This window comes from Rhinolophus sinicus, linkage group LG04 (genome assembly GCF_036562045.2).
Source record: "Rhinolophus sinicus isolate RSC01 linkage group LG04, ASM3656204v1, whole genome shotgun sequence".
NCBI lineage: Eukaryota > Metazoa > Chordata > Mammalia > Chiroptera > Rhinolophidae > Rhinolophus > Rhinolophus sinicus.
Genome location: NC_133754.1, coordinates 90,005,327 through 90,013,122, shown reverse-complemented (window position 1 = coordinate 90,013,122; position 7,796 = coordinate 90,005,327).

Genomic DNA, 7,796 nt, shown 5'->3' with positions numbered 1-7,796 from the left:
CTGCACTGACTCTTCAAAGTGTATTTTCACCTAAGTTCTGCTGTATGTGGCTTTCTAGAAGCCATAGGACCCTGTCTCTCTGTGGCTGACACAGACAACTTTCAGTTTATTTTGGCAGTCACCCAGTCTCCTTCAGTATGGAGCCATCCAATGGCAAGAGAACTCCAGGAAGGAGCTGTCCTGACACATATTGTGACCTGAGCACCAAGAAGCCATCACAAATTTCGTGTTTTATTTCCTCCTTTTCCCTATATTTGATATCTCTCAGGTGGTTATGTGAAAGTTAATTTCATACTTTCCCTCTTCCTCTATCTTATTGGTAAGAGAATGTTTGGCTGTGCCAGAGCTAGAAACACAGACACAACTGGGGTGTGTGGGTATACTTGAGGATCCTGGGCTCCAGTACTTACTCCTGCAATTAATAGTGAGTATTTCACTAAGATTCCTCCATCCAAATACACCAGTGAGATTCCTTTTTGTTAACACACACACACACAACACACACACATATGTTTCTTCAGACCTCAGCAGCTAGGAGGATGGGTAAGAAATAGAACCTGCTGACACAGCCCTTTGTAACTACTACACAGTGAGCCAAACTACCTTAGTCCAGAATGTGAATGAACTCAGAGCAGCGGGTGGATTTATGCAATTTCTCAGAACCACAGTGGAAGCTTCTGACTTGATTGTCAAAACTGAAATCCTTTTTTCTTTCATTCTTTGCCTCAGAATGATCACTGTCAGCATATAAATCAGTTCTGGGTAACACCAACAAAAGGAAATTAGGAACAACGACAAGAGGCATGACTTTCATGACTCATTTCAACCCAGAGAATACATTCAGGTCCTAGTTACAAAATCGTGTGACATAAATACAATTGCACAAGTAGAGTCACCAAAAGATTCAGCTTGAATTGAAAGACTCATTCACATCACTAATTTTTAAAAATTGGTATGTTCTAAAATTAGACTATCTCAATATTCTTTAAGTGATGTGAATGTGCTCTAGAATTGGGTACTTTAAAATGTGTATGTTTTTTCCCTTTTGGAAGCCTTACATAAAAGTTTCTCTTTATAAGGGACTAGTGGTTAAATGTCCAACATTGATTATTTTTATCCAAGATTGGCCAACTCTTCAACATTCTTTTCCTACTTCAGGACAATGGTCTCAGTAATTCTCCTTCTATTTTTCGGTAGAATAAGAGCTTGCATATTTACATACTAGGCTCAAATGCAAGTCATTGAGCATTTGGATCTCTATCACGAATGTGCAAATGTAGAGGTAAGAAAGCATCTTACATTCTTTGTTTGGTTGAGAGGTGGGTAGTAGGTAGCCAGGAGGGAGGAAGGGTAACCAGGAGGGAGGGAGGGTCTGCACATCAGAATTGGCTTTACTACCAAGCAATCTGGAAAGCATAGCCATAAACTCTGCCTGGAAATCATGTGTCACATTCCAAGGAAGTCTGGAATGAGGAAAGGGTAAACTTAGCAATAATGATTCTTGCTAGATCCTGCTAATACAGGCAGAATAATAAAGAAGAAGAATGTTTTAAGAACAACTTTGTTGTAAAAAATAGTCACCATCAAAGAAATAGACATAAAAAGATATATACTTTTTTCAGTTGTTCTTTTCTTAAATATTTTAATTAAAATATAGCTAACATATATTGCATCCAGCGCAACACGCGCAGTGAGGGTGCGAGAAGGGGCGGTTTGGGTTAAGTTTTTTAGAAAGAAACAAACAGAGACTTAATGCAGTTAAATCTCTCCGAAGGCAGGGATCTCTCAGTCTCAGAGGACTGGAGCCCAGAATATGGCCGACTGGGGGTTTTTATTGAATAGGTATGCAAAAACAAGAGAAAGCAACATTGTTTCTTACACGGTCTCTGAAACTCACACATCATAACAGAAAAATATTTATCTCAATCACCCTTTGTCAATCAACAGCTGAAGCACAAGTTCCCACAATGTCCTAATTAAAGTATGTACCTTCTGTGGGGACAGAGCCCCAGAAAGTTTTCAGGCTCTTGGCCTCGCATGGAAGGGTGCTGGCTCGGGTGGTGGATGGCCATCGGCTGTGATTGGATGGCCGTCAGCTGTGGCTAGTTGGCCGTTGGCTGTAGCCAGTGAGCCATTGGCCACTGATATAACTGCTGTGGCTACGCTAGCAGAGAGAAAAAAATGGGGGCTAGCAAGAAGATGGTGGCTGAGCCTGCAAGCGGAGCAGTGAGGGTTGAGAATTGAATGGCTCCTGTTTCCTGTTTCTCCAACCCAGCCACCAGCGAGAATATACTAGTATGACTCCCCTACCTATGGCTCCGTGGGTGTTCCTTTTTGGCCTCACCATATCCTGCGTTCTTGTGTGGGGAGCGGGAGCAGAGACTCTGCATGACAACCCTGCATGACAAATGGCGCAGCGAGCACGGTCTCCTGCATGACAAATGGCGCAGCGAGCAGGGTATGGTGCCAGCCAAAGCTCTCCAAAGGACTGTGGAGCAGTTTGTGTGTGTGAACACTCAGTCTCAGGAAGACCAGGAGGAGCAGCTGCCGGAGAGCTGGACCCCCGTGGAGGGGTGGGAGGACGTGGACGGTTCTCCCACCAGCACAGGAAAAACCATGCAGCTGCTGGAGAGATGGAGCCCCGTGGAGAGGTGGAAAGATGTGGATGGTTCCCCAACCAGCACAGGCTGGAGAAAGCAAAGGTCGTTGCAGCCCTGTGGGCCGGGAAGTTCCTGCTCAGGCAGCCCGGATGCGGGACTTTTCCCAGGAGGAAAGGCTTGCTGAGTCTTCCATGGGAGATGAGGGTGAGGTCAAGGTTGTCCCTCACCCCCAGGACAGCCCTGGTGAATGACTATGGACTATGGGAAATTGTCTTCCATGTTTAATTTAATGGACAGATTGACTGTTTGCTTGGGAACATACCACCATGTAGTGGAACTGGGGGATATTTGCTTTTGTGTTTTGACCGGCCTCCATCGAGAATATGTAAGCACCTTGATTGTGAGTCGCTGTTGTTCCAGCAGGGTACCCTGAGAGGCACAGAGAGAGTGGCAGTGCCCTGAGAGCCCTGGCTGAGTCCAGGAAGTGTGGCTGTGCCCACAGAGAGTGGCAGTGCCCTGAGAGCCCTGGCTGAGTCCAGGAAGTCTGGCTGAGCCCTGAGATGCCCTGGCTGTGCCCAGGAAGTCGGGCTGTTCCCAGAGAGAGTGGCAGTACCCTGAGAAATCCTAGCTGTGCCCGGGGAAACTAGTGGTACCCTAAGAAGTCCAGGAAGTCTGGCCATGCCCAGAAGTACTGGTGGTGCCCTGAGAAACCCTGGCTGTGTCCAGGGAAACTAGTGGTACCCTAAGAAGTCCAGGAAGTCTGGCTGTGCCCAGAAGTACTGGTGGTGCCCTGAGAAACCCTGGCTGTGTCCAGGGAAACTAGTGGTACCCTAAGAAGTCCAGGAAGTCTGGCTGTGCCCAGAAGTACTGGTGGTGCCCTGAGAAACCTTGGCTGTGTCCGGGAAGACAGGTGGTACCCTAAGAAGCCCAGGAAGTCTGGCTGTGCCCAGAAGTACTGGTGGTGCCCTGAGAAACCCTGGCTGTGCCCAGAGAGCCTGGCTGTGTCCAGGATATTGCATTCACCTCTAGGCTCCTCGCACAGGGCCCCTCGCAGAAGACGCTTGTCGTGTAGATTGTGAGGCGAGAGCCTGTAGGGGTGGAGTGTGGGGACAGAGCCCCAGAAAGTTTCCAGGCTCTCGGCCTCGAAGGACGGGTGCTGGCTCGGGTGGTGGATGGCCATCAGCTGTGATTGGATGGCCGTCAGCTGTGGCTAGTTGGCCGTTGGCTGTAGCCAGTGAGCCATTGGCCACTGATATAACTGCTGTGGCTACGCTAGCAGAGAGAAAAAAATGGGGGCTAGCAAGAAGATGGTGGCTGAGCCTGCAAGCGGAGCAGTGAGGGTTGAGAATTGAATGGCTCCTGTTTCCTGTTTCTCCAACCCAGCCACCAGCGAGAATATACTAGTATGACTCCCCTATCTATGGCTCCGTGGGTGTTCCTTTTTGGCCTCACCATGTCCTGCGTTCTTGTGTGGGGAGCGGGAGCAGAGACCCGCAGGCCGCCCTGCAGGACACCTTCTCAGTGTCAGAAGGGTCAAGTCTCTTATTTTGTAAGTTCCGTTGAGCTAAGTGGAGATAACTGATCTTTGTTGTTTTTGTAACTTCTCTCACAAACAGGTGCCAGGGAAAAGGCAGAGCTGGCAACAGCTTTTCCCAGGCAGAGGGAAGGGGAGGCAAGGCCCCTTCCCATATCCTTCTAAGGCAGCTCATTGGGGTCCCCACTTGGTTCCGCCTGGCTTAGGTTGTATGTCCCGTGAGATATCTTACCTGTCTTTGGCTGCAAACCACATTTTGGGGACCAGACAGAGAGACATAGGTGTAAACATAAGGATGGAACATAGACCCAGAAAGGCATAGACTCTTCTTTCCTTAAGGAAAGACATGGGGGGACAGTTGGCTAGGCTGTTGTGTGACTACAAACATACAATATTGTTAGTTTTCAGGTGTACACAATTGTTATTCAATGTTTATGTATCTAAAGCAGTGATCACCATGGTAAGTCCAGCAATCATCTGACACCATACCATGCTATCACAATATTATTGACTATATTCTCTGTTGTACATTACATCCCCATGACTTATTTGTTTTATACCTAGAAATTTGAACCTCTTATTCCCCTTCATCTTTTTCCATGCCTTTTTAAAATTTTAAATTGCAGTTGTATATCTATTTCCTTCAGTAGTTTAGGGAAGTTTTCAGTCATTATTTGTTCAAGTAACTTTTCAATTCCTTGCTCTGTCTCTTCTCCTTCTGGTATCCCTATGATGCCAATGTTGGTACACTTGATGTTGTCCCAGAGGCCCCTTAAACTCTCCTTATTTTTTGGATTCTTTTTTCTTTTTGCTGTTCTGATTGAGTGTTTTCTGCTACCTTATCTTCTAAATCTCCAATTCAATCCTCTGCTTCATCTAATCTACTGTAGATTCCCTCTAATGTATTCTTCATTTCAGTTATTGCGGTCTTTATTTCTGACTGGTTCTTTTTTATGTTTTCTAGCTCTATTTTTATGTTTCCAATCTCTCTGTTGAAGTTCTCCCTGAGATCATTGAGCATCTTTACAACCAGTGTTTCAAACTTTGCATCTGGTAGATTGCTGGTCCCCATTTTATTTAGTTTTTTTTCTAGAGCTTTGTTCTTTTCTTTTATTTGGGACATGTTTCTCTGTCTCTGCATTTTGACTGCCTCCCTGTATTTGTTTCTATGTAGGGCTGCTATGACTCCCAGTCTTAGTAGAGTGGCCTTATGGAGTAGGTGTCCTGTGGGACCCAGTGGTGCAATCTCCCTGGTCATCAGAGCCAGGTACTCCAGATGTGCCCCTTGAGTGTGCCCTCCTCTTATAGTCGAGACTTAGTTGCTGTTTGCATATCAGTGGAAGGAATTGACCATCAGGCTGATTTGTTGTGACAACTGGCCATGACTACAGTGGAAAAGCTATTGTGTAGAGGCTGACCCTACAGAGCAGAGTTCGCTTTAGTGGGAGCATGGTTCCTGCCCAATCTGCCCTTTGGATGTGTCATCCTTGGAGGTGGCTGGATGATGCTCTGGCCCAGCCTGAAGTTGGCCACTGGGCCTGCCAGGCCCAGGGGCTCCTAGTAGAGGACCCACTGCAGGCAACATTCAGCTGCAGTCTGTGTCCTGCCCAGGATCACCTGGCATGAGCCACAAAAGAATGCATAGATTGCACTTGACTTGGAGGTACCTCGAGAGGTCCATCTGTGAACTGAGGTCAGCTGTTGCTAGTGCCATGCTTAGGACTGCTCAGCCAGAGATACAGGACATGCTGAAGCCAGATGCTGCTTGTTTGGGTTTTATGAACCTTTGAGAGATTTTAGGAAAGTCCACAGCATGAGCCAAGGCAGGCTGTTTATACAGAAAAGCCACTAGAATTGGGTTGGGTGTGCCCAAAAGTTGGGTGGGGCATAATCTTAGGGAATCACTAGGGTGGGGCAGATAAAAGGTGATAGCCAATTGGATGGAGACTCAGATATGGCATCTCCCTGCATCTGCATGCAGGAAGTGGGAGGGCTCAACAAAGAAACAATGGCTTCCACCAGCTCCTCATGCAGGAAAAAGCTGCCCCTCCAGGCCTTACCCTGCAATTAGACAAGTAAGTTCCTCCTTATATGTCCCTGGTGCCTTTCAAGCTGCTGCCCCAGCACTGGAGCTCAAAGAGAGTGAATCCGTCAGTGAGTAAGTCCATGTGTGGTCCCTTCAAGAGGAGTGCCGGGGACTCCAGCCGCCCTCCGTCTCATCAGCCACAATCTCTGCTGGTTTTCACAGTCAGAAGTTATGGGGACCCCTCTCTCTGGCACTAAAACCCTGGGCTGGAGAGGGGCTGCGACCCCTCACTCCTCTGGGGGGGACCTCGGCCGAGATAGCCCTCCCTATATTTAATGGTCACATGAGGGTGTGGGGCCAGCCTGTTCTGCATCTCTGCCCCTCCTATCAGTCTCCAGGTGACTTCTTCTGTATGTCTATAGTTGTGGGGCTTAGGTTCAGCAAGACTTCAGGTGATTCTCACTGATGGTTGTTCTGTAGTTTAGTTGTAATTTTGATGTGGTACTGAGAGGAGGTGAACACAGCATTTACCGACTCTGCCATCTTGACTGGTATGGGGACAGAGCCAGGAGTGCAGTTTCCAGGCTCTCGGCCTCACGTAGAAAGATGCTGGCTCAGGTAGTAAATGGCCATCAACTGTGATTGGATGGCCATCAGCTGTAGCTAGTCAGCTGTCAGCTGTAACCAGTGAGTCATTGGCCACTAATATAACTGCCTTGGCTACACTAGCAGAAAGTGGGTGCTAGCAAGAAGATGGTGGCTGAGCCTGCAAGCGGCGCAGTGAGGGTTGAGAATTGTGTGGCTCCTGTTTCCTGTTTCTCCAACCCAGCTGCCAGCGAGAGTATAGTGGTATGACTCCCCTACCTATGGTGTTCCTTTTTGGCCTCACCGTGTCCTGCATTCTTATGTGGGGAGCAGGAGCTGAGACCCTGCCATGACACCCTGCATGACAACTGGCTCATATGCATGTTTCCATGCATATAAATTTAAAGCAAACAGAAGTCAACTCTATTTTTTAGGAATATATTCATAAATGGTACAGCTACAAAGACTAATGAAGAAATAGACACAAAAGTCAGTAAAGTGGTTCCCACTAGGAGATATAAGGGACAAGTTGTGACTGGGTAAGGGGGTTCTTGATTGACATGTTCTATTTCTTAATCTGGGTGGTGGCTATATAGGTGTTTGCTATACAATTATTCATTAGATGATACATAAGTGTTTGTGGGGACAGAGCCAGGAGTGCAGTTTCTAGCCTCTCGGCCTCATGTGGAAAGGTGCTGGATCGGGTAGTAAATGGCTATCAACTGTGATTGGATGGCCATCAGCTGTGGCTAGTTGGCCGTCAGCTGTAACCAGTGAGCCATTGGTCACTAATATAACTGCTGTGGCTACGCTAGCAGAAAGTGGGTGCTAGCAAGAAGATGGTGGCTGAGCTAACAAGAGCGGATTGCAGTTAGCACAGCGGATTGTAGCTGGCGGGTGAGGTTGGTTGGTAGAGAGAAGTGAACTGCAGTTTGCGCATAGTGTGGCTCCTGCTTCCTGTGTCTCCAACCCAGCCACCAGCGAGAATATAGTGGCATGACTCCCTTATCTATGGCTCCGTGGGTGTTCCTTTTTGGCCTCACCATATCCA